A 26,860-nucleotide genomic window follows, 5' to 3' on the forward strand; every position below is an offset into this window, starting at 1 on the left:
ATACTTATCTAAATCAGGACTTTCTTCAATAATGCACCTCTTAGGCTTGTAGGGTTTAGGGAAAGTCAACAAAATCATTCTCACAACACCACCTTCTTCTATCTTTCCACCATCTCTAATAGCATTCATAAGCTCATTTACTTCCTGTATGTAATGATACCCTCATCATCAACTATCTTTATACATTCATATTTCTGTTTCAAATTCATTAAGCTAGTATGCTTTGTCTTAGGATCTCCTTCATATATAGAGATTAACTTATCCCAGATCTCTTTGGCTTCTTTTAACCCTATAACTCTAGATAATGTTGCATCACTTAAACAATTGATAAGTGTAGATCTAGCCTTTGTATTATTATCATGATTCTTAATTTCATTCGGAGTCTGAGGTCCATTCGTTGGAGGCTTATAGCCAAATTTGATAGTTTCTTAGATTCCACTTGGCAAAGTTTCCAAATATGATTGCATCATCTCCTTCCAATAAGAGAAATTTGTGCCATCAAACTTTGGTGCCTTAAAATTGAGTTCCCACGCCATTTCGGATCTATCTCAAGCAGTTAAACTTTTCTAAGAGGAGTCTCTCTTTGATATCAATTGTTGAACCCATGATAGGACTGAGAAGGGGGGGTGAATCAATTCAGAACTTTTAAACATTGATCTCTCAAAATTTAAGCAACAACTAACTATTCTACAACAATAGTGGAAAACATCAATCATCAACACATGAACACCAAATGTATATGGAAAAATCAATAGGGAAAAACCACAGTGACAATCACACTCACATTATGAATAAAATTGATTAAAATATTTTAGGTTCATTTCCAAAGAGCAATATGCACTTGATGGATTTACAAGGCTAAGGCACATAACCTTAGGGCAAGATACAATGACTTGCACAACTAAAACTCACTGCTTCGGGGCAAGATACAAAGAGATGGGAAGAGACTCACAGTCTTCCAGCAACAAAAAGGATAGGAGAATTGAAATGATAAGATTCTCTTGATTATGAAATTGTCCTTGAACCAATATGTCAAGCAACCAATATCATGACAAACACATTTGACATCAACTACTATTTTAGATCACTGTCACACTGAATATATCATCATCAAAGCTGTTCATAAACTAACTTTCACACATCTACAATATCAAATCTACTTCCACATTATTCACATTCACTTCACATCAATTCACACACTCTTATATTCAACTTATACATCCACACTCCTTAAGTACAAGTTAGATCATCAAAAGCCTAGTTGAGGGTTGACCACAAGATGAGTATACAATATTACATAAAATAGGCCACCTAGACCAAAAAGAACTCAATGTAATCCACTCCAGGAGATAGATGGGATCCAAATACACCACAACAAATCCTTTTAAGTAAAATCCAATGAATCCCACATGCTAACACATCCTCTAAATTTGACACCAAACATAACATGTAGATAAATAGTAAAATTCAACAACCAGTCGGCCCAAACATCTTTCAATACAAATTACTTAATGTGGATCTCCACACACCATAGTGAGTCCCATAACAATATTCTAAGTCAACCTCTAATGCATATTCAGATGAAAAATTATGATCCAAACAATATAATCCAACTAGGCACATTGAAAACTTAACACAACTGGACATACCGAGTACCAACCAACATAACTCACTTGTAGAATAGAAACACCAATAAAGAATTGAACTAGAATACTACATGAACCAAATGAATATGTGCTGAAAACTGCAACAGTTGAATTCACATATTTTGAAGCCATCAAGCATATTCTTGACCAGTTTGACAAACACCCTTACTGTCAGAAAGCAACAATAACAAGTATCATCATCTGAGAAATCAGAGGACCTGTAGACGTAATAGTGCACCACTCACAAAACATTAACATTATATCTTTTCCTGTAAACCTAGAAACATGTAATAATAGCTTAATCTTTTCCTGTAAACGTAGAAACACATGACTTTTTTGCTTATTAATAAAATCTTTTGACAAAGGAGTATTATTTCCTTCATTTTTAAATTCATTTTCATGTTCTGAGGTGAACATGAAAAAAGAGATATGGCAATCCCTTTGCTGAGCAAGATGTCGAATAGGGAACCCCCTTGAAGATACTAACTCATGTGCTTGTAGTTGCATTCCACTTTTTCTACATCTTATTTTTCTGCACTTTTGGATTCTTCTGAAGACTCAAGGATGAAGTCCCTTTGTTGTTTCTCACATTTTTTCACTTTATGAGATGGGATCTTGATTGCTATTGCTGAGAAAAAGGCTTCCAATTCATTCTAGAATTGGGTTTCATCCATCTCTTTTTTGCTTTCTTTCTAGGTTAAAAGATTTTTGGGGATCAACCTCCTCCTAATCACACCTCACATCTCACATCATAATCACCCTGTTGGATACTGTTGAGAAGTTTGTTGGAACAATGTTTTGTCATTGATGTCAACATATTCCTTTAGGTGTTCCGATGTTGCAGTCAGATTAAATGAGTTGGTTTGGCCAATGTGTTACAATTGAGTTGTTGTGAATTAAATGAGATAGGTATCTCTAGTTGATTCAACAAAATTTTTAGTGGTCTGCATGGAGATTTGTTCAAGTTATGAGTCAGGTATTGAGGTTGGTTTTCAGTTGTTCAATGTTGATCAGTGTTTTGGATTTTGCTCCGCATTGATCCAAAATTTCAATATCTTGGTTTGCAGATTTGGCAATGTTTGGGATGTTCTGGTGTGTCCACAATTTAGATGGTTCATGATTTGGAGGTCCACAACTGAATTTTTTAGTTTGACAGTCATTTTAGTGAGTGTTCTTGAGGTTTGATATAATGGCAATGGAGATTCTAGTAATTGGCGATGTTGTTGTAATTCACTTTAGTTGTGGATATTTTTAGATCGTGTCCTATTTGTGTTGATGGCTTGCATTGATCGTTGTGCTCATTGTTGATGATTTTCTCTGATATGTTCATGTTATGTGACATTCTTGGTGATTGGATGGTTGTAGCGTGTTGCGAATGTTCGAGGCATAATTCTTGGAGGTGTTTTGTGTTCAAGGAGTTGATTTGGGTCCAGACTATGTCTTAGCTGACATTGTTTTTGGTGCAGGGGTACCTCATGACTAAAATAACTAGGGCCAAGACAATGAATGCCTAAAGGCCACACATGCATACGAGTGTGATCTTTCTATATGTGTAATAGGATAGTTTAGTTTGTTTGATTTTTGTAATAAACCCCACTCTGTTACCCAATGACTTGGATTTGGCAAGTTGATAAGCCACCATGGGCATATGGGCCTAGGGGTATTTAGTTGAGTATTTTTTAGGTGTTTATGTGTTGGAGATGTCTTAGGAAGGTTTAAGACATGTTTGAACAACTCTAAAGTCTACAAACTTAACATGTATCTAAGTTGCTAAACCATGACAACTTTTCATGACAACTTTTGGTTACAAAGAGTAACTTCTTCCCAATGGTCACCAAAATTCAAAAGGTGGTTGATAACCATTGAGAAAGGAATAAAATGTTGTTTCCTATCATCATTGAGGGGAAATAATAGTTTTGTAAACAATTGGCATCATTGAAGCAATAAAATACTGAAAATTTCTTGTAATTTTGTTATTTTGAACGGTGTACCGTATTGTATAGACACTTTGGAATTAGAAAATAGTGGGATGTGGTAGAGTGGCCAATCATATTTCATATGCATCAAGTATGAGGTCTTAATATTCCAGGACAAGGGATAAACCGACAGTTTTCTGGAAGTGGTCTAGATTTGATAGTTTTACCTAGGGTTTCACAAAGAAATGGCATAATCTTACTGATCCTTCATTGGTGGTCCACGCCTCCGGAGGAGATGCAATTATGGCCAATTTATTTTAAGATTTTGATAGCCTTTTGCAGGTTAGGACCGGTTGGAGGCAAGGGTTTGATGCATTAAGGTGGGCAATTCCATGTGGCCACCGTGCAAGTTCAAACAAATAGGTTCCACATCAGGTGTTAGGGGTTTGATCACTGTATAAAACTTAGGAATTGATGGTTATACCATGTCCTAAGAGTTATACTTGTGTTGGTTTTGACAAGATAGGGCTTGTGCCTACCCTCTCCTTTGTAAAATGGGCCTAATTGAAGCTATTAGGTCTCCTAACCAAGATAGGGTTTGGGCTCTTGTATTCCCGAATTGTTGGAACCCTTTGGAAATGTTTTGTAACTCATTAAAGGTTATCCAAATCTGGAATTAGTTGTTTGAGTCCTTTGGAGAAATAAGGATTTAATTGAGGAAAACCAGCCTGACAGGGCTACTAGGATTAGTAGGCCTTTCTGCAACAACCATCACAAACCATCAAAGGGAACCTAAATTGGTGATTGAAAAGAGTATTCTTGACCTAGGGGACTTTAAACCAAACCCTAGATAGGCCTTGGTGAATTGGAGAGTGGACCAAACCTAGTTGGGCTATAGGGTCCTTAAGAATCACTAGAAGTCCTTATGAAGCATTCAAGGGAAGTGACCTTGTGAGGAAGCATATAGGAAGGAGATGGTGTGGGACTTGTCAAATTGACCTTTCTTAACCCCTTAAAGTCTTTTGTGATTTATAGAGTCCTTGGTTTGTTCTTGGACTAAGGGAACCTACTCTATACCTATACTAGGGCTCTGCATCAGTTTTGGTCCGCATGCGTCATTGTAGCGTGTGTAGTCATATTTTGTTATGGGTTGAGATGACCTTGAAATATAGGTTGATGATTTGTATAAATAAATGTAATAATCATGTATGAAGTGTATCTATGAATATGTTAGGTGTGCAAACAAGTGTTTTGATCTTTTGGAAGTGTGAAGAAGTATGGCAAAGTAGATCGGATTGTGTGCTTAATCAGAACTGTAACCAAACATGAGGAGATGCTATTCTATCAGTTCATGATCTTAAAGATGTAATTATTAGGAAAGTAGAGTGCGGAAAAACACCTTCCAAATGTTAATTTTAAGAGGAGAGAAGCAATAATGTATTTCAATTCAAATTACACCAATTAAGATACTCAACACAAAATAAAATAGAGCAACATGAAAAAACACAATCACATAAATGTACACCAGATTTTCCATGGGAAAACCCATATGGGTGAAAAAAAAACACACCAAAGCAACTATCTCTTGTATTACAATAATGTAATTTACATACAAGTTACGGATACACGCTCTGATCTAGTCTCAATTCAGGCAGTATTCCAGAAGATTAACTTCACAATCGTTTTCACAATTCCTTTGTTATGAAATCACCAATCAATTTTCTCTACTTCTTTTCACAATGACAAGAACAAGTCTCTCATCGCAGAAGTTTGTAACCTTTTGCAACCCAACATCAACATCTTCAACCGTCTTTCAGACAATAAAATGTCTTTGTGCAAAAACGGTTTGTTTCAGTTAATAACTGTGGAACTTTCTCAGATTGTCAATAACACGACGTGTTATTCGTTGTTGATTCAACTTCCTTTGAGTTGTTCCAGTTTCTATAAATAATTTGTAGATGACTCAGCAAGTCGATATTCACATTTGGCTGTGGTCCCCACCTCAATCACTTTCGGCTTTGTTTATCAGTGAAGTCACTTTGTCACTACGCTAGTTAGTCCACACTACCTCTTGGGAACCATTATTCATCATACGGGGTAACTGGAATAATCTTCTCTTTGTCCTTTGTCCTTATCTCACATGCTCTCTTAATGAGCTCTTAGAGTTACGTGGGATAACAAGGAAGACAACTTCCTTGCTTTCTCTTATCCCGCAACAACACTATTTGACCAATGTTCATCGTGCGAGATAACATGAAGAAGCTTCCTTATCAGGCTCTTAAATCCATGTAGTATAATGGTAAAAACCAAAGTTGTCCACTATCTATTATCTCGCAAGCCTTCTTACTTGACCATTAGAGTCATGCGAGATAGCGGGGGAAAGACTAAGTCTCCTACCTTTCGTTATCTCGCGACCCTTATTCAATGTGCCTTGTTGAGCTACAGGGTAAAATGAGAAAGGCTAAGTTTCCTTTCCTTGCTATCCCGCAACGCTTTGCACATTTTGTTTCTACTAGCGGGTGTATAACAAGAAGGTTGTCAAACTGCTTTGTCAATAACACAAAGCTTGTTCTATTTCCTTTGATCAATAAAATGAAAGTAATTAACACTGAATTGGTGATTCCGAAACCAAAATCCATATGTTCGAGATTTCAACCAGTAAGTTTGAGACACCCATTATCATCAACAATTTGAATCCTTCTATAAGACAATGAGTCTTCCCCAAGATTGTAGCCCTTGTTATTGTGTTTTGAGTAGTGAGCTCTAGGCAGTGTGCCTGAATGCATGTGCATTCCCCATTTTAATATTTCATATACTTCTAATAGGGTATCATCTCATTGTGGGTAGGTTCCCACTGTGGTTTTTCCCTTAATCAAGTTTTCCACGTCAAAAATCTTGGTGTTATGTGTGTTATTGATGTGGTGTTAATTTATGCTCTCATTATTAATTATCAAATCTAAATTGGTGTTTAATTTAAGTAATGTTTTTGTGCAAACTGATTCACCCCCCTTCTCAGTTTGTTGTATTGTTGCCAACACACCCACCTCAATTCTCTCATCCCTAATTATCATTTATCTCCTAATTATTTTTTGCCTTCATAATCCTATCTTATTCATCCATAATCATTCTAACTATTCTTCTAGTCATCCTAATCATTCCTTCTCTCATCCTAATCACCTCCTTAATCATCTTAATCATCCATCCAATCCTAATAACCCCTAATCATCTCAATAATATCCTAATCATTTGTCCTTTTGTAGTGTCATAAAATTATGACCCTAGCAATTTTTGACTGCATTCCTCACGCACGCAAGATTGAATCCTCTAATCTGATTGGAAATCGGAGATTTCTCAGCCCTCATAACAACTTTCTTGGCCTCTGCATCACCCCATTCACACTCTGCCCTGTAGAAAGGGGTAGGACAGGGGCATGGCCCTGCCCTATTTTGGGGCAGGACCCTTCCTAGGGTTGCATTGTTGGTTGTGCATTGGGTAGGAAACTTCCCCAATGTTGGCTTGTGACAAAAATCGAATCCACTAACATGTATTTAAGGGGAATTCATCCTCTCATTTGCATAAGTTGGATAGGTCGAAGTTGGATAAATTCAAGTTGTACAAGCAATCAAGAATTCAAGAGCATTCAAGCATTCTTTTCTAGCATTAAGCATTTTCAAGTCTCCCTTCAAGGCTAGGTGTTGCATTCAAATCAAGGATTCAACCATTGAAGAGGCTATTTATTCCAACATTCAATTCCACACAAAAATTTCTATTAACATTGCTACCACAACCTCCCTTGAGGTGATTTATAATTCAGTCTTTCATTTACAGCTACATGCAAGTACTTTCTTTCATTACTTGGTTAATTCCAAAACTGGGGTTTGACCTGAAGGTAAACCCCCAATCCCAACCCATTTTCCTCTTTTCTGTCTGTAGGTTGTAGGTGCATAACTATACTTTCAGATTCGGGCTCCATTTGCAGAGGCAAAAAAACCCTTTTTGTTTTGCGGATTTTTCGGAGGACCGTGTACGTTCCTGCCACGGTCTGAGCAACTTTTCCTCAAATTCAAAGGGCGACTTCATCTCGACATATTACTACTAGATCTAGGTGCACAACTTCATCCCATATTCCGATCTCAAGTTATAATCAGTTCTTTGTCGCTTTTGCACTAAATAATTCAATCAATTTCTTTCCATTTTAAAAAAGGAAGATGGGATCAACTTATCATTCCCATTTCATTCAGAATTCAATCTTCATCTTTGAAGGTTGAATCTAGTGAATTGTCCTCTCCTCTTTCAAATGTAATTTGGTGAAAAGTGTTTGAAGGGTAATCAATAGTGAAACTCTCATCTCTCTTTGAGGGAAAGGGTAGTTTTCCTCTTGATCTCATCAATCACCATTTTTCCAAATTACATTTTGGTGAACGTGACGTCTTGCATGCTTTACTTTAAACAACATTGCATATTTTTCATTTACAAATTTCAAATTTCTACAAACTTAGTGGTTAACTGATTTAAAACCCTAGTTTTAAAATTTAACATTGAACGTGTAATTTGTAAAAAATTGCTTGTGGTTATCTTAGATCTGAAAATTGTTTTGATTGTCAAATTCAATTTCCTCATTGTTTTCTTCAATTTCCAAATAAAATTTACAAAATTAAGAGGTTACTTGTTAAAACCCTAATTTTTAAAATTCATCTTGAACTTGTTGAAAAATTGAATTTCCATTTAATTTTTAGATTTCTGATTGTTCTCAAATTTGTCTTCATTCCTACAATTCAAATTTTCAATTTCCCCCCTTTTTCTCAAAATTTAAATTTTAAAATTAAGTGGTTAGTGTTGGTATTTTGGTATGGTTTTGTCATTGATGTCAACACCTACTAAACCTTATCAGCTCTGGCACTTTGGAGAATCAACAACATTCACTGGCAAGCAAATGACTTATGCACAGTCACCAGTATCTAGTACACCGACATGATATAATGATCACCGATAGTTGGAATGGCATGGAAAACACTTGGTTATGTTGAAGACATCATTTGGATACTTTGTCTTGGAAAATCATTTATTATCATATTCATATTTGCATATTTGCTGTTACTAGCAAATAGGTCCAGGTTATACACTGACAGGTTTATCTTTTCCAGATCAGCATGGGATGCTATGGAGATGACTTATTATTGTTGTAAATGCATTAAGTCGACATGTTGAATCGGTTATTGCATCGGGCATTAATTTATTTGAAAATTAATTTTATTGTAATATCTCTTAGAGCCGACCTACTAAAATTGGTCCTTGGTTATGATATAAATGTAAGATCTTATTTGTAAGATCAAATGTGGAATGCGAAGAAGGATTGTGTGAAGGTATATGCGAGATTAAGCAGAGCTATACACACAGACATCATTTGAAGGTGAAGCAAGGTTTTTGTGAAAGCATATCAAAACTACACCGGTACTGAATCCAACATATGGAGATGCTATTTTGAGCAGTACATCCTTATTGGATTTAACCATCCAATTGTAGTCAGTGTGACTCCTATTTTGTGTTTGAGCAGTGAGCTCTAGGTGCTTGGCCTTTCTGCATGTGCAGACCCCATTTGTATACACTTACTATCTGCAGTAGTATCATCTGATTGTGGGTAAGGTTTCCCACCGTGGTTTTTCCCCTTATAGGGTTTCCACGTACAAATATTAGTGTTAAGTGTTGTGGATGACTTTTTCTTTTTTGTTTCATGCATTAATCTTTACCGGTATTGCAATTATTTGATAAAATTGTCCACAAGTATAAAAGACTGGTTCACCGGTATTAAGCAGTAAGTTGGTTAAGTTGTTTTTGTTTTGAATTTATTTGACAACTGATTCACCCCCCCTCTCAGTTGTCTTTTGGGACCTAACAATTGGTATCAGAGCTTAGTCCTCTTTTGCATAAGTTTAACAACTTGAGGAGATCTAATGTCTACTAACTATTTCAGGAAGGACAATCCTAAACTTGATGGAATCAACTATGGCATATGGAAGATTAGAATGGAGACACATTTAAATTGCATTAGAAAGGACATCTGGGATGTTACAAAGAAAGGCTATACTGATAACTCAATGATGAACCACTAGTACCAAACTAGTACTGAGAGGGGGGGGTGAATCAGTACAGACACAAATACAGTCCAAAACTGGTTTGACAGCAAACACTCACAATGACTGATAAACAGAGATACCGGTAAAACAAAGTTCAACCAGTAACATCCAGTATAGCTTAGTCAGTCATGAACCGGTCACTCACTAAGCTTTTCTCTTAGCTCAATACCACATTATCATAATATTCACATGCATGAACTAGTCGACTTAACCATCAAATCTTCACAACAGTGAGTTCAATATGTTTTATAGACAGGCATAAAACATAGAACCTTCATGTGCATAATAGATAAACAAAGCATCACAAGACAAAAACATTTCACATGAAACACATATTTTTCACGTGGAAACCCAACAGGGAAAAACCACGGTGGGAATGAATACCCACAAGTTGCTTTTTGAACTCTTTAGAAGTCCACTCTGTTAGGAGCCTTGTTCGGTTAAGAACATTACAATAGGTTCTGGTAGGAACTGATCCTGTTAGGGATCACCCGGTTAAGGGTTAAACCCGGTAGGGTCACCTTGTTAGAGGATTTTAAGAACTCAATAGCTGAAAGGATCTCCTAAGCTTCTCTAGCTTCTCAGAACTCATTAGCTTCGAGTTACCCAGTTAAGGGATTTACAGCAAGCCGGTTAAGACCACCCGATTTAAGGGATTTTGAATCAAGCTAGTTAAGGCTACCCTGTTAGGGGATTTTACAACTATTGAAGTGGTTAGAGATCAACAGGTATTACAATGATCTGTTAACAACACTTAATACTAATACAGATCTGCTTAGGCTCCTCTTTTCCTTCTGCACATTCACTTTGCAGGTATCTCTTCTCTCCTATGGTCTAGCAAGAATCTCGTATCACTTTCGTTGGATACACACTCACAACTTTTGGCAACAACTTCAGACAAAAACCTAACATCGACCTTATAGGGAACATACAGGTTGGTAGCAAAAACCTTAAACCCTAAACTTGTTAGGTTGAGCAATTCAAACGGTTCGATCCTGACCGTTGAAACATACTGCATTAAATGCACCAGTCTTGAGTTGATCTCAAGACATTCTCCATCGTCCATTATCCACCATTTTCATGGCGGTTGATAACCCATCACACATTATCACCATTTGACAGACTTCGCACATTCCTGAGGTAGATAGGAATAGTCTTCTTCATGCAAGATCCTTCACGCGCACAGAGCTTACGTGGCAACACGATATGTCCTCCATCATACTGCTAACTCATCACACAAAGATCATCGATTGAGTCACACAGACTTGAGATACTCCAACCAGAAACCCTGAAGTGGAAGCTACCTTACCAACCGGTAGTCATACAGTGCTTCCATGTGCCGGTTCCCATGACTGCATGTTGGTTCACTTTGAACAAATGTGCCGCTTCACTTTGGCATATACCGGTTCACACTATGTCTCATATTGACATCAATGACAACATACAATATCATTATGTCTTCATACCAGTTTACATAAGGCTCATGCCGGTTCACATAATGCCAACATATACTGCACCTACTCAAAACCAACCTAATCCACCTAACTTGACTAAAGATGAAGAAAATGATTTCAAAGCAAGAGAAGCACTTTTGAGTGCATTAACAGATCAGCAAATAATGGGATTATCAGATAGATCAACTGCTAAAGCTATTTGGGATCATTTGGAAACACTGAATGAAGGAGATTCCACAATCAAAATTGCTTTTATGGAAGAAGAAAATGGAAGAAGATGAAAGGATTTTTGCTTTTATGGAAAGAGTTAATGAAATTGTTTTGGGTATTAAATGTTGTGGAGGAACCTTAAGTGAAGATGAAATTATTTCAAAAGTTTTAAGAAGATTTCCACCGGCATATAAATGAAGGTCACTGCTATAAATGAGTTAAGAACAATGCCTAATACATGAGTAACTAGAGATACACTGATTGGAAAACTTTTAGCCTTTGAAATTGAGGAATTTGGTCCTGTTGCTACTATAAAGACAAATTTAGCCTTTAAAGCATCAACATAATTTGCATTATCATTTGACAAATCTGATTGGAATGCCTTTTATGCAAGAGAACTTGAAGAAAACAGGAAAGAAAATGAAGAACTTGAAGCACTATTTGCAAGGAGAATGCCTAAAGGTCTAGTTGGAAGTAAGTATGAAGGTAAAGCACCCTTTAAATGTTTTAACTGTAATAAGATTGGTCATATGGCTTCAAGATGCCCTGATAGACATGCTAGACTAAGAGAAGAAGCTAGAAGAACATACAAGCCTAACCCTGAATATCAGAGATACAAATTTAAGAAGAATAAAGATAAATCTTGTTATCTTGTTGATGAAGGAGCGACTGATGATTCTGATGAGGATCTGACAAACAATGGATGGGTTTTTGTTGCTATAACAGAAGATCATCTGTCACCTACAGTCCAACCGGTAGAGTAGGCCTTGACAGCTAAATTGTAGTAAAGGATGAATGGATCATTGATTCAGGATGCTCACATCATATGACAGGTGATAAAGGTAAATTCTTGAACTTTCAAGAATATAATGGAAGTCTAGTGAGATTTGGAGATGATAAAGCTTGTTTGATCAAAGGTAAAGGTACAATATCTCTTGATTGTAAGCATAATACTGACAATGTTTACTATGTTGAAGGTTTAAAGCATAATATTTTGAGTGTTGGTCAACTAGTTGAGAAAGGATTTCAGTTACAATTCAAAGATGGAAAATGCAAAATCATGAATAGAACTGGTTTAGAAATTGCAACCAGTAATCAAACTAGAGGTAATATCTTTCATTTGAATAACAGTGAAAAGACATGCTTGATTGCACATATTGATGAAAGTTGGCTATGGCATAAGAGACTCTATCATGTAAACTTTGATTGCATGGTGAAAATCAGTACTACTAAGGCAGTTAGAGATTTACCTAAAATTGTCAAACCTCACAATACAGTATGTAAGGAAAGTCAATTTGGAAAACAAGTTAGAACTTCCTTTAAAAGTATTCCAGAAAAATCCAATAATGCTCTTGACTTAATTCATACTGATTTATGTGGTCCAGCTAGAACTAAAAGCTTGCAAGGTGATAGATATTTCATGCTAATCATTGATGACTATTCTAGAATGTGTTGGGTTACTTTTCTCAGAGAAAAATCAGAAGCACTTGGGAAGTTCAAACTGTTCAAAGCAATGGTAGAAAATGAAACCGGTAAGAAAATCAAATGTCTAAGATCAGATCAAGGAGGAAAATTTACATCTAAGGAATTTAATGCATTATGTGAAGTGAATGGAATCAGAAGACAGCTATCAACACCTCAGACACTACAACAAAATGGAGTTGTTGAAAGGAAAAACAGAACTATCTTGGATGCAGCTAGAAGTATGTTATCAGAACCAAATCTACCACATGCATATTGGAGAGAGGCGGTAAGTACATCGGTCTTTACATTCAACAAAGTTCACATCAAAGGTGAAACCGATAAGACCCCTCATGAACTATGGTTTGGTATTACTCCTACTCTTAAATATTTCAGAATATTTGGAAGTAAATGCTATATTAGAAGAGATGAGTATATTGGGAAATTTGATCCTAGAAGTGATGAAGGAATATTTCTTGGTTATTCATCTAAGAGTAAAGCATATAGATGTTTTAACAAAAGATTGCAGAAAATTGTTGAGAGTACAAATGTGAAGATTGATGAACAATTCAGAGGAACTTCAAGGTCTATAGATTCTGAACCGGCAACATAAATTCTAACAAATGAACCTACACTGAACCCACCGGTAGCATATAAAAATTCCACTGTGACTAAGGAACAACAACAAACAAAGACACCCCAATATGTAAGATTGAATCATTTTGAGAATCAGATAATTGGAAACAAGTATAAAGGAGTTATGATAAGAGGAAGATTGGAAAATGAAGAGGTATGTCTTATTTCTCAAATTGAACCATCATCAGTTAATGAGGCATGTGAAGATAAATATTGGATTAAAGCTATGGAAGAAGAATTAGAACAAATTGAGAAGAATAACACTTGGACACTAGTTCCCTGGCCTAAAGATAAAAATGTAATTGGAACCAAATGGGTATTCAGAAACAAACTTAATGAAGATGGTAAGGTTATCATAAATAAAACAAGAGTAGTGTGTAAGGGATATTCTCAGAAAGAAGGAATTGATTATAATGAGACCTTTGCAACGGTAGCTAGAATTGAGGCAGTCAGATTATTTTTGGCTTTTGCAGCACATAAGAACTACAAAGTATATCAAATGGATATTAAATGCACATTTCTGAATGGAGATCTTGAAGAAGAAGTTTACATTGAACAACCTGATGGATTTTCTTTAACAGATAACAGAGATATGGTTTGCAGGTTAAAGAAAACTTTGTATGGATTGAAACAAGCTCCAAGAGCTTGGTATGCAAGATTGGATAAGTATCTTTTGAAGATTGGTTTTTCTAAAGGTAATGCTGACAACTTATATTATAAAGTGACTAATGATGATATCTTGGGTATAGAAGTTTTTGTTGGTGATATAATCTTTGGAGGAGAAGATGGATTATGTAAAGACTTTTCTATTAAAATGCAACAAGAGTTTGAAATGTCTATGATTGATGAAATAAGATTCTTTTTAGGATTATAGATTTCACAAACTCATAAAGTCATATTCTTGAGTCAATCCAAATACTTAAAGGAATTACTAAAGAAATTTGGGATGGAGAACTCTAAACCGGTAAGCACACCTATGACTACAAATGACAAACTATCACTAAGGGATGAATCTACACCTGTTAATCCAGCTAGGTACAAATCTATGATAGGAGGTTTACTGTATTTGACACAGACCAGACCTGATATCATGAATACAGTATGGTATTGTTTCAAGATTTCAGAGTAATCCTAGCAAAAATCATGAATCAACTGTAAAAAGGATTTTTCGGTACTTACAAGGCACTACAAATCTTGGATTATGGTATCCTAGAGATGAAAACTTTGAATTATGTGCATACACAGATGCAAATTGGGTAGGAGATGTGGATGATAGAAAAAGCACCACCGGTGGAGAATTTTTTCTTGGAAGCAGACTAGTTTCTTGGTTGAGTAAGAAACAAAGTTGTACATCCTTATCAACAACATAATCATAATATGTTGCAACAACAACTAACTGTACACAGGTACTATGGCTTAAACAAATGTTGAAAGACATAAAGGTAAAATGCAACGAACCTATAACTATCTATTGTGATAACACTGCGACAATTGATATGTCTAAGAATCTGGTACTACATTCTAAAACCAAACATGTTTCCATCAAACTAAATTTTCTAAGGGAAAATGTTGAAGCAAAAGAAATAAAACTGGTTTATGTGAATACTAAAGAGAAGATTGCAGATATTTTCACTAAACCTCTACCTAAAGAAACTTTTGAATATCTTAGAGATCAGCTTGGGGTCATTCCCCCACCAGTAGATACTTAGAGAGTTGATGTTTGTCATCAACCAACAGAATTAACAGAGAAATATTTTACTCCGACTTTGATGAGGAAGCTACTTCTCAGGGGGAGTAGTTGGTATACTAAATTGGTTGGTATTTTGTAATGAACTTGGTTTTGTAGTAACTTTGACATTTGATGTCAAAGGGGAAGAGATTGGTATGGAAAAACACAAAGAAACATATGTCACTCTCAGGGGGAGAGATTGTTACTTTGAGAAAGATTACTTATATTTTGGTAATAATTGGGTTTTTGGTATTTGGTATTTCTGTTTTTGCACTTTGATGGTTTTTCCATCTTGTGTTGCCATTGTTAACACCCAAAATTGTCCAGTCTAATTAAATAAATATTATTTATTTAATTATCTAAGCTTAATTCTTCTATTAATTAAATAAATCTTTATTTATTTAATTAATTCATTTTTCCTCTTCTAGCCTTATTTCTCATTTAAATAAATACACTTATTTATTTAAATTATCCTTTTCCTAAATTAAATAAATATCTTATTTATTTAATTGATCCCACTTCTTCTATTAATTAAATAAATCTTTATTTATTTAATTAATTCATTAACCTTTTCTACCCATGACACATGTCATTCATCTCTTAATTCATACACTACCTACCCCTTTCATTATTTTATTATTTCTTTTACCTACCCTCTAATCATAGCCGACCTCCTTTTATACCTCTCAATTTTATCCCTCCATTTCATATAGTGTCTTCTATATAAGGAGATGCTTCCTTCATTATCAACCCTAATCGATTATCCTAATCAATCATCGTAATGACCTAACTACTTGATCAATTGACTACTTGACATATGCGATCCTACTTGCAACCACATTCCGTTCTTTGTTGAGCTCTTGTGCATATAAAATCTGAGAGCAAATATATCAAGCAAGATCAATGGAGATAGGAAGAATGGAGATCCAAACCCTATTGGACATGTGATGGTATAATCTTTGTGATTTCATTTGATTTGCATTGTCTTAGGTAATATTCATATGTTATGGTGGATCTTTGTTGTTGTTAGGCTAGGGTTTTGTGGTTGAATCTATTTAGCCTTTCAATATTATCATTATTGTTATCCATTTTCACCATATACATTTTGGCATGCCCGGTGGGACATGGATTTTTGGTAGATCTGTGTTTTTTTCAGATTTTTCTAGCCCTATATTGCTGTTTTGTAAAACAATTTGGAGAATAATCTTGTGTAGCTAGGGTTTTGGACACAAAATCAAGATCTTGGAGAGATTCAATCATATCTCACAAATGGCTAGGAAATTTTGCAGCAAATGTTTTTTACAGGTTGAAGAAAGTATCAGGAGCTCTCAATCCAAAATTCAGAATTTTTGGAGCACATATTTATTTTCTATGAATTTTTTATGATTTTTCATAAAAAATTAATTTTGAGAGAAAATGAGAGAATTTTTTGGATTTTCTTACATTTTTGGAAATCTCTCATAATTATACATAAGATCTGTTCTTTGTGATTTTAATTTTGATGCAAAATATTTCCCTAAAAATCAGATCTTTAAAAATTAGGGTTTTTCTTTATTTTGATTAGATCTCACAAACGGCTTCGAATTTTGACATCAAATTTTTTGTGCAAGTTTTGAAGACCATTAGGACTCTCCAGTAAAAATTTTAGATTTTTTGGATCGATTTTGCATTTAATATGAATTTTTTATTATTTTTCATAAAAAATTAATTTTTGGAGAAAATTATCAAATTTTTTGGATTTTCTTACATTTTTGGAAATCTCTTGAAATTTTATAGGTGGTCTTTTTTTTATGATGAATTAGATCTTTGAATTGGTCAACAAAACGCATTGTTGAAGGCCCCTATTTCACAAAGTCTTTTGGATCTAAAATTTACCTAACTTGTGTGCTTGCAGGAAGGGGTGATCATTTGAAACAATCCAAACTACTAATAAATCTTTGTTGCAGGTCCTTGGCAAGGGTTTTTGGATTTTTATTGTGTGCCTTGTTTTCATAGACTAGCAAACACTTCAATTGGTGCACTAAAATTGAATCATTGTCTTTTGTGTCTTAAGCAATAGGCTCTTTTTGTTTAATCTTTAGAGGGTCTATCTTCTCGTGTGGTCATTAGGACTACTAGTGAGAAGAGAATGACCCAAGTGGTAGCGAGGAAAACCCGCCTCTTCTGAACCACTATAAACAACCGTATTCATGGTGAAAACTATGGATAACATGTGCTGATTAGTTCATACTGACACTATGTCTCCCCATAAACCCATTTGATCAAATTTATTTGATCAGTTGTAGGGCGTAACCCCTACCGACTGGGAGCCTTCTGTATTTACAGAGCTGAAAGTGCTGCATGTATGGCCATACGAGCGGATGCCCTTACTAGCACCTTTTTATTTTAGAAGCCAAAATCCTTCTAGTTGTTGAGGCAAGAGGTCGGACCTCTGGTAGCAACCCACACACATATGGTTCTTAGTAGAGATACAAAATTCGCCATGGGGAGTTTTCATGGGGACTGATGCTTGGCTGACCCGAGAAGTGAGTGCCGAGGGTGGAGCCAGTGAGGTCAAGCATCTAAGTATCCGCTCTGAATAGCGTAGCCTCGAGGGTAAAACCTCATGGGGGATCAACAACTATTGTCTTGGCCAGCCATAAGAATTGTGCTTGACTTATTTTAAACATTCAAAACATTCAAGACCAAACAACCAAACATTGTGTCTTTTGTGTCTTCAAGTGTATGCAAAACATTTTTACATCAAACAACACACTTTTCTTGGAGTCATTTTGAGTCTAAACACTTGCAAACATTGAGTCCTCATCAACATTGTGTCCTCTTGTCATGAAAAATAGTCAAACATTCAGATTTGGTCACAACCAACAACTTCACAAATTGGAAAATTTTTACAGTCCAGCAAACAAGAGCAATCAGTTTCAAAATTCTTGAGCTTCCTAGGTTGTTTCTCCAGGTTTTCATCTAGCATTCAACTTGTCTTTGGGTCTCACAAAGTCCATCATTGCTTTACATCTTGCATTAAATTTACATTTGTCTAAACGTGAGTCAAAAGGTCACTTGCTTTCCCTCACTATGCTTTGTCAACACACTACATACAACAACATTTTGCTAAGTGGTCCCTCATCAAGGTCTATTACCTTTGGGTCTCATTTGGTCTTACTTAGAGTCAAGGTCAACTTACCTCATCAAGAGAAACTATCATCTCTTTGGAAGCCACACCTACTCTACTACATACATACTTGGTCTTACACTTTGGACATTGCAAGTACACCTCAGATTCATTTACATTCCATCCAACTCTTGGTCTTCCATACTTTTTCCATTTTCATCTAGTCTCACACATCTCAGTCAATACCTAGTTCATGGTTGAAACCCGTCTTCAAAAATCTAGGAGAGAAACTAAAGAGTCTCAAGAGTCCACAAACATGAGTTCTTATGAGTATGACAATGATATCTTTTTCAATTCTGATCATACTACATTACTTGACATGGATGCCTATAGAAACATTCCAAATGTTGAGAACATGGACACTACAAACAACAATGATACACACAATGATGATATGGACAACTTTTTAGTACATTCAACAGATGTGGAAGAATCCATTATGGATCCCTGTTTCAATCGATTGGTTGAGGAAATAATGAGGAGGGATAGACAATACTTCTTACAAATGATGGCACAAAGTGGAGCCAAGATACCTCATGATTTTGACATGTCTCAAATAATGGAAAATCGACCTTTGCAACAACCTCACTCCAACATGGATCAAATGAGACCTAATAGTGGAGGCAATAGAAGATCACATCTTTGTTTCAAAAACCAAAGGTCCCACATACACATGGTCAAGCATATGATACTCACCTTTGCAGACCATTATGGAAGTCTTATGCAGAGAAATATGCTCAATCACATATCAATGCTAAGGATCAACCACCAAAGCAATTGGATATTCAAAGGCATGCTCAAAATTTGGACACAAGGAAACCCCTCGTCAAATTTGGGGGCAACACATTAGAACATGACATGCCTGTAGAGTATGGTATACATGGACAAAATAGATATTTCGTTCCTCAACATGAATCTATACCTAGTGGTCCATATATGCAGCATCACTATAGACCTCCTCCATATGAACATGTGTATGATCAATATCATCCATATATGCAACATGCTCCTCCTCCAATTGGTGCCTCAAGCATAGGGTATGGTCCAAGAAGTCAATCTCCACCTAAGAACAATTTGGAGAAACAAATCAGGGACTTACAAAAGAAAATGGAGGACATAAATACACCGAAGCCAACATACACAATGAGAGACATATGTCCTTATCCATTTGACAAGAGCATTCCAATGCCTCCTTTTCCTACACACTTTGTGACACCTAAATTTGATAAGTATAGGGGAAAAGGGGATCCTAAGGCACACATAAGACAATTTTTCACAGCTTGCATTGAGGTAGCAGCATAAGAGACATATTTGATGAGATTATTCCCACAAAGCTTAGGTGATCAAGCTATGGAATGGTTCTCCCAACTCCCACCTGGTATTAAGTCATGGGGTGATCTAGCAGAGGCATTTATCCAACATTTCTCCTACAACATAGAGAAAGACATATCAGTCACTACTTTGTGCAACACCAAACAAAAAGAGGGAGAATCTTTTGCATCATTCTTACAAAGATGGAGAAATCTAGCCAACAGATGCTCTTGTGAAATTCCACAGAAACAAATGGTAGAAATGTTCACCTAGAATGTTAACAAAGACATTGGCTATGATCTAAGAAAAGATTGTTTGTCCACCTTCAAGGACGTTATTGAAAAAGGCTTAGTGACAGAAAATGTCGTAAATGAACAAGGAGTCATTAAGATATTCAAGGAAAACAAAGATGACTTTAAAGGAAAAGACAAGCCAAGATTTTGGAATAAAAACAAGAACACAGTCAATGATGGTGTTGTTGATGCCAACACAGTGCGACCCAAATTCATTTTTTCTGGATCAAGTTCTACAAACAATCAAGTGAATACTCAAACAACTTCTAGATCACGAAGGAAGTACACCCTATTGGGAGAACCACTTGAGTCAGTTTTCAAGAAGCTAGTGGCAAACAAAGTAATCACAGTTCCAGATTTTCCGCCATATGAACCAAAGGTTAAACCAAATTGGTGGAATGATGATAAATATTGTGAATTTCATAAGAGCAAGGGTCATAAAACAGGAAATTGCCATCAACTAAAGAACATCATACAAGATCTCATTGATAGGGGTGACATTGAGATTGAAGGGCACTCATCCAATCAAGAACATGAGATGTTTAAGGAACCATTCCCAAAACATGACAAAGGAAAATCTAAATTCACAGATGATCAAACCAACTATACCAGAGCATCCTACAACTATGATTCAACTATCAATCACATCTCGATGGACAATTACGTCTCTACCATTATCATCAAGGACAAAAACCCTGAGAATTCTACCCAGAGACCCAAGATTGTCTTAAAAGGCGTTGGATCTTCTTCCAAACCTACCTCTGAATGTCATGCTACAACCCGTCGAGGTAAAATCACTTTGCAAGGATCTCCAGCCAAGAACACTGCTTCCTCATCAACCAAACCTGAGTATGACCTTGTAGAACAATTAGGGAAGACACCCATGTTCATCTCCATTCTTGAGCTCCTACGCATATCCCCCGCACATAAATCCATTCTTGACAAAATCTTGAGAGAAACTGCCATTCCTACTGATCTGAACGTGGACCAGTTTCAAGCCATGGTGGGATACCTTTCCATTCCACACTCCCTTACATTCACAGAAGCCGATGACGCCTCTGTAAGTCAGCCACATAATGCACCGTTACACATTGAAGCCTTCATACACAAACATAGAATCAAACGAGTCCTAATAGATGGAGGAGCGGGTCTAAACATTTGTACATTGAGCACTATTAAACAATTGGGATATTCTGAAAAAGATATGAATTCTACAAACAAAATTACCATCAAGGCATATGATGATGAAAAGCGTTCATCCAAAGGCACAGTCACCTTGCCTCTCAGAGTTGGGCCAGTTACAAAGGATGTGGTTTGTCAAGTCCTAGACCTTGATCTCACATACAACATATTGCTAGGATGCCTGTGGATTCATGAGATGAACGCAGTTCCATCTACATATCATCGATGTATAAAGTTTCCTCACAATGGAGTTGAAGTAACTGTCAAAGCGGATCCAAATCCATTCATATATTGCAACAATCTGCAACCTCGATCAGAAATAACAATCCCAGTCAATCAAGAAGCTATTCCTTCATCAGCATATGTGGATCCAGAATCCTTGAACACTTCTACATCAAAACAAGCAGAGATCAAAGAAAAGTTCAAGTTTAAAGACATGGGATGTGGTGAGTATATATTCCATGTTGATCAACTCCCACTATCTGCTAAGGTATTCAGTCGACAAGAACAACCTACAAAAAATTTGCAATGCCAAGGAATTGGGTGTGAACCACCTAGTGTTGTGGCTACTAAGTCTGAATGCAAATCTCCTCTAGTGGTGCAAGCATCTCTTGATATCAATAGTCCTAAGAGTGGTTCTAGAGAAGAATCTATTGAGTGTATTGCCAGCCCTCTTGAGAACTCACATAGCCTTACCATTTCATCCACTCATTCCATATCCACTCCTCTCCCAAACTTGGATCAACAAGAATCACAAAAACCCTTAGTCATTGGGGATCAAGAATCAAGCTTTGAAAAGAAAAATTTAAAAGTCAAAAATAAAGAAAAGTGCTTTAGTCCAAATCAAAATCAAAAGCTATTGGACTCTGCAAAAATCAAAGTCAAGGATAAAAATACTATGAAAGAAAAAGAACAAGAGTTGATCTCCCCTAATATCAAAATAACTGGGGGCAAAAGTTCTGAAATTTCAAGTCAAAAAGCATACTTGTTGATCCTAAGTCTCCATCATGTCATGATACTTTCACTTCTTTTCACAATCATAAGCCTTCATAACTCATCCACTTGTTTTGCACATCCTTTCCCTTCTAGCAATACATCATGGACCTTTAATGGAGCTTCCTTGAAGGACTTTGTTATCAGGGATGCCCAAACTTCTTCAGGTGACACGCATACGGGCCTGTGTAGTCCACACATTAGTAATTCTATCTCAGTTCCCTTATCAAGGAAGACATTCACTCGAGCTACACATCATTCAGTCAAGGAACAATGCAGTTACAATCATAAGGTGAAGCCTCACACATTTCAGGTGGGTGACTTGGTTCTTAGAGAAAATCCTAAAAATCAGCAAGACAGAGAGAAGAAGGGAAAGTTCGAACCAAACTGGCTTGGTCCTTACATCATTACAACAACATATGGATCTGGGGCATATCAGCTCTCAACTACAGAAGGTGAACCTTTGGAGGATCCTATCAACAACATGCACCTTCACAGGTTCTACACATAGCTCTTCAGAGTATCCTAATTCAAAAAAAAAAAAAAAAAATTCAAAAATTTCAAAAATACAAAAAAAATTTATAAAACAAAAAAAATCGTTACTTGGTGAAAACCTGACAAACAGGCGCCTTGTGACACAAAAAACATTGAAAAATAAAAAAAGTAAAGATAAATAATTTCGTCCAATGGTGAAAACCACTTCGGTGGCACCCTGGGCAAGTACCATGGTGAAAACTGGGTCACCAGTGCCATGCGTAGAGACATTGCTCCTCCCTCCTTCAGGATTCACTTTCATCCTTCACTTTGCACACACTCACGACCAATTCATCCATAATAAACTTACCCATTCCCATCATGGCTTGTTATTGATCTCCCTAAGATTGGTTAGCCATTCATAATAAACCTCCCTTTTCACCTCCCTTTCCATCCATAATAAATCAGATCCTATCTATGGCTAAGACAAAATCCTACGTCTAGAAATGGGTGTGGAACTGAGAGCATCACATGTTTTGAGGAGTACAGTTTCTTCCAGCTTCTTTCAATCTATCCACGCACAATCTGCAATAAAGCAACATTTGCATCACATATCTGCAATAAAGTTTCATCTTCTCCACAATAAAGTATCAGTTTCATGGATTCAGTCAGTTTCAGATGAGACACAGCAGCAACAATGGGTTTCAACAAATCAAATCTTTCAACAGACTCAGACAACATTATGGTTCAATGCTATCTATCCTTTCTGTGAAAGTAAACATTGTGACCAGAATCAAATAAGACTTATACAAGTGACAAGAGACACTAAACTTGAGGACTGCAGTGGATGTTGGTGTCGAGTCTTGGTTTTCTTTTGATTTCATCTTTTTTTTTTTTTGGTGACATGTCTTTTAGCTTTTTCGGGATGTCTTTGACTAGAAAGGCGAGGATGGGGTATCGTCACCTATTTGTATTTGCTGTCTGTGGATTGTCTCTTAGTAATGCTATGACTTGTCCAAGGATATGAGGACACTGTGAGTCTAGTGTGAACCGGGGCATTGCTTGTTTGTGACTGTCTTATCTCCATGCAAACAGGTACAATGACTTTCTGGGTCGAACATATGCCTCGATTGTCATAACCTACTTGCCATAATAAAGCTCAATGATGATAACACACAAGAAGCTCTTTCACTTTCATATCTTCTGTCTTCCATCCCCCTTTCTTGATTGACTTCCATCATCCTTCTCGAGTCCATGTAGCCTGCTATCACATGACTGAGTATAATGACACACCAAAAAAATTTGCATTTCGTGTAGTTGCACCTGCATTACCACATATAAGCATTTCATACATACATATAGATATCACAATTGCATCACATCCTACACACAACACCTGTTAGCACAATTTACATTTTCATTATCATATTTATCTGCATTACATACATTCATATTTGCATCATGCATAACATATAAAAACATAAAAGAACAAAAAAAATATTGCATTTCATCATATACATATTTGCATCTATATCATAAGCATCACATAAAAACATCTCATCACATAGGTACACATGCATATAGCTACCGCAAAGATGAATCATCTCATATATATATATAAAATGTCATGATATAATGATGTCAAAATCATATGGCTACAATCACCCGCAGATGTCTACATCATCATACAAAATGGTACAAAACTGATACAGAGGAACCCACTGATCACTCCTGCCAACACTATTGGTAGTGCTAATCCTGTCCATGTCATGGTATCCCATGCCACATGTCCCACCCTCATCTCCAGTCCTGGATCCTAAAACACTCATCTCAGGGCCTCCCTATCTCCATCTCGATTGTACAGAATCAACTCCCCATCGATCGGTATCAGCAGAATCCTGTATACATCCTCCAGGGTGATTGTCATCTCCCCCATCGACAAATGAAAAGTGCAAGTCACAGAGTGCCACCTCTTTGCTAGTGCAGTCAACAATCCCATGTTCGCCCGAAACTCAGGCACATAAAAAATATGTCTCAATCCCATAGCCTCAATCGCAGCTCGGTCCTCGGCTGTCAACTCAGGTCGCAACTTCTAAGTCAATGAGAATCTCTCTCGTGACTCCAACATAGGCAAGTACTCCTGCAGTCAAGCAAATCAATCATGTCAGTCATAGTGACACTCATTGTTCATCACAAAGTGTTGCTATTTATCCTAGTGGTACTCTCTGTTCATCACAAAGTGCTGCTCATATTTTAGTACTCCTTGTTCATCACAAAGTACTATATCTTGGTACTCATTGTTCATCACAAAGTGCCTTGATCTATCCTATCCTAGGGCCTCTGCTTGAGTGAATCCTCTTGAGTAGTTTCCTAATTGACAACGTATGTTCTATCATAGAATTGTCAATCCTAGCCCTATTTGCTATCCTAGTTTTCCCTAGAGGACCTGCTTGAGTGTATCCTCTCAGCAGCTTATCCAATCGACAGCGTATGTTCATCACAAAACTGTCGATTTGACCTAGAAGACAAAAATTCACATTTTTGGACACAAACACGTTTTCCTGACATAAATGTGTATTTATTACATTACCTAGCATGCATTAATGACAACAATAAATGCATCCAAGTACAAGGAGGTTTTGCAGTACTTACCAGCTCTCCTGCCTCTGCTGGCCTCTAGAATCAGCAAACGCGGTCGAATCTATGAACAAAGGCCATCACTGCTGACTGCTGCTGCTCTTTTCTCTCTCTGCACTCTAATCTCGTGGATGTGTAGATGACAATGAGGATGTATTTTCCCCCGTGGTCTATCTTATAGACTACCCTAGCCCTAGCCCTCGCCTCCCGAGTCAGTCTTCATTATCCCGTGACTCTGTCACTTTATCTGGTTAGTCCATTCTATCCTGTCTTTCTTATTGAGAGATTGTCTGCAATCTTTTCAAACATTTTCATCCAATCTCTTGAGGGGGCATATCATTCCCATCTTGGGGCAACTCTGTATCAGTTCATCTTATCTTCTTTGAAACAACGCGACAAGCCACATTGTCTCAAAGAGGGGCAAAATGTAGACACCCAAAATTGTCCAGTCTAATTAAATAAATATTATTTATTTAATTATCTAAGCTTAATTATTCTATTAATTAAATAAATCTTTATTTATTTAATTAATTCATTTTTCCTCTTCTAGCCTTATTTCTCATTTAAATAAATACACTTATTTATTTAAATTATCTTTTTCCTAAATTAAATAAATATCTTATTTATTTAATTGATCCCACTTCTTCTATTAATTAAATAAATCTTTATTTATTTAATTAATTCATTAACCTTTTCTACCCATGACACATGTCATTCATCTTTTAATTCATACACTACCTACCCCTTTCATTATTTTATTATTTCTTTTACCTACCCTCTAATCATAGCCGACCTCCTTTTACACCTCTCAATCTTATCCCTCCATTTCATATAGTGTCTTCTATATAAGGAGATGCTTCCTTCATTATCAACCCTAATCGATTATCCTAATCAATCATCCTAATGACCTAACTACTTGATCAATTGACTACTTGACATATGCGATCCTACTTGCAACCACATTCCGTTCTTTGTTGAGCTCTTGTGCATATAAAATCTGAGAGCAAATATATCAAGCAAGATCAATGGAGATAGGAAGAATGGAGATCCAAACCCTATTGAACATGTGATGGTATAATCTTTGTGATTTCATTTGATTTGCATTGTCTTAGGTAATCTTCATATGTTATGGTGGATCTTTGTTGTTGTTAGGCTAGGGTTTTGTGGTTGAATCTATTTAGCCTTTCAATATTATCATTATTGTTATCCATTTTCACCATATACAACCATCAATGCCAAAGGGGGAGATTGTTGGTATTTTGGTATGGTTTTGTCATTGATGTCAACACCTACTAAACCTTATCAACTCTAGCACTTTGTAGAATCAACAACATTCACCGGCACGCAAATGACTTATGCACAGTCACCGGTATCTGGTACACCGATAGGATATAATGATCACCGACACTTGGAATGGCATGGAAAACACTTGGTTATGTTGAAGACATCGTTTGGACACTTTGTCTTGGAAAATCATTTATTAGCATATTCGTATTTGCATATTTGCTATTACCGGCAAATAGGTCCAGGTTATACACCGATAGGTTTATCTTTTCCAGATCAACATGGCATGCTATGGAGATGACTTATTATTGTTGTAAATGCATTAAGGCGA

The sequence above is a fragment of the Cryptomeria japonica genome, chromosome 10 (assembly GCF_030272615.1).
Source record: "Cryptomeria japonica chromosome 10, Sugi_1.0, whole genome shotgun sequence".
Taxonomy (NCBI): domain Eukaryota; kingdom Viridiplantae; phylum Streptophyta; class Pinopsida; order Cupressales; family Cupressaceae; genus Cryptomeria; species Cryptomeria japonica.